The 2,059-nt window shown below is 57.5% G+C and overlaps 1 protein-coding gene across 1 annotated transcript in view; it reads left to right on the plus strand.

Moving 5' to 3' along the window:
* The window catches only part of Trappc12 (trafficking protein particle complex 12), an 86,742-nt gene that overhangs the window by 63,492 nt on the left and 21,191 nt on the right, over positions 1-2,059 (plus strand). The gene's annotated exons all lie outside the window — the stretch shown is intronic.

Here is a 2,059-nt window from a genome sequence, read left to right on the forward strand (position 1 = left end):
TGGCCAGGAAGAGGAGGGCGCTGACTTCTACCGGCAGTGCAGAGCCGGAGGGGGAGGGGTGATTAAAAAATAAACGAAACTCATTAAGAATATTTAAAGGGGAGAGTAATAGGTTCAAGCACATGATACGCGTGCATGGGAGTTCACGTTTGTGCTGAGGACTCGCCAGCTACTCAGGAGACTGAGATCAGAGGGTGCCGGTTCAAAGCCAGCCCAGGCAGAAAAATCTGTGAGGTTCTTATCCCCAATTAACCAGCAAAAAGACAAAAGTAGAGCTGTGGCTCAAGTGGTAACAAGCCAGCCTGGAGTAAAAAAAAAAAAAAATGCTAATTTAGAGTGTGAGGCCCTGGGTTCAAACACCACAACTGACATCAAAAAAGAAGGGAGAGGAAGAAGGAATAATACAGTGTTCAAACAGGTATCTCCTGGTCTCCCAGAGAAGGGGCTGGCCGGCCCTGCCGGAGTGCATTCCCAGCAACAGCCAGAGACACGGGCCTCCCCCAGGACTCCACACAGCGGCTGGGCGTCTGGGTCCTGCAGGGTCACCAAAACCATGAGCAGAAAAGAAAGAAACATGCCTGAGGTGACTTTGAGACCAGAAAGCCGTTCAGCTTCAGGGAACACCATAGAGAAAGCAAAAAGGCACCTACAAAGCGGGAGAGGAGCTGTGCCAATCCTCAGTCTGATGGGAGTCACGCCCAGCGTAGGTAAAGAAGCCTGCCGCTGCGGAGAAGAGCATGCGGACGCCCGGGCACAAGACTCCTCGGGGACCCCAGCACGGGCCTCGCCGCGGGGAGAGGAAGGGCGGAGAGCAGGCGGGGGCTCTGGCGTCCTCTAGCTGGATAGCACTGTTGGTAAAGGCAGGCCCGTGATCCGAGGGCCGGGTTGCCAGGCCCGGGCATGAGGATTCTCACTAAACCCTTAGCAAGATTCTTGTCCATCCTGGATTTCTCAAACACTGCTGGACACCAGAGGTCGGCCTGCCAGGCCAAGGAGTCAGACACCTGACTGAGATGTGGTCCAGAGGCTGTCAGGACCGGTCATTACCCCTGGAGCTGAGGCCCTGGCCAGGAAGAAGATGCAGACAGGAGGACTATGGTATCCCACGCTAGCCTGGGTAAGAGGTCCCAGAATCAGAAAGTAAAGCAGAAAGGCCTGAGGACAGGGTTTGGGAAGTAGAGTGCCTGCCTAGCAGCCATAAGTCCAGACCTCAAACGCCAGCCCTGCCAGGAAAAGACAGAGGCGGAGGACTGCAGGAGCGCTGGCACTGGAGCACCCGCCAGGAGCAGGCGGGCGGTGGGAGCACTGCAGAGCCAGGCGGCACGGGGCGGGAAGGAGCTGGCCAAGGACAGCGACACAGAAGGACCTCCATGCTTTGCTCATTATCTGGGGGACCAAGGACCAAGTCTCCTGATCAGCGCACCCCCCCACTGCCCCAGGAATCCGCACTGCCAGCCGGTGATGGGAGAGGAGAGGAGAGCGGCTGAGTCAGGCCAGGTGCACTGTGGGGGCCAGCCTCCCGCAGGTCCCTCAGCACCCCTCCCACATGCAGCACACCTGGAACCTTCTGTGGAGAGAGGAGCGTGCACTCAGCCGTGACCACTCAGCTGAGGACTGAGGAGGCAGTGCACACGCACTCTGCTGCAGCCATCTCCACCGCTCACCTCAGCGCTTACGGCGTCCTCTTCTGCTTCTGTGGACAGCTGCAGGCCATCCATGGCCACTAGGGCCTTGCTGTTGTCTGACGCCCCGGAGAGGCCGTGGGCCTGCCCTGCCGAAGTGGGTAGATCTGCAGACAGGGACGAAAGGGAGCAAGGGGAGACGGCTAGAGACTGAAGGCAAGGCAGAGTCTACACGCAGCGTGGGGAAGCGCAGAGGGGAGGCGTCCAGCCAGTGCCGGCCTCCCGTCATCCAGAGGGTTACTCCAACTGCCTTGTGCATGCAACTTTCTCAGGAACCTGAGAAAGGGACAAAGGCCCCTTTTCTTTGAAGTGTAAATGAACTTTTTAAAGGAATGAAGTCATTTGCTGGTGGGGTTTTGGTTACAACCAGAAAACAT

Source organism: Dipodomys ordii, unplaced genomic scaffold (genome assembly GCF_000151885.1).
Source record: "Dipodomys ordii isolate 6190 unplaced genomic scaffold, Dord_2.0 Scaffold115, whole genome shotgun sequence".
Classification (NCBI taxonomy): Eukaryota; Metazoa; Chordata; class Mammalia; order Rodentia; family Heteromyidae; genus Dipodomys; species Dipodomys ordii.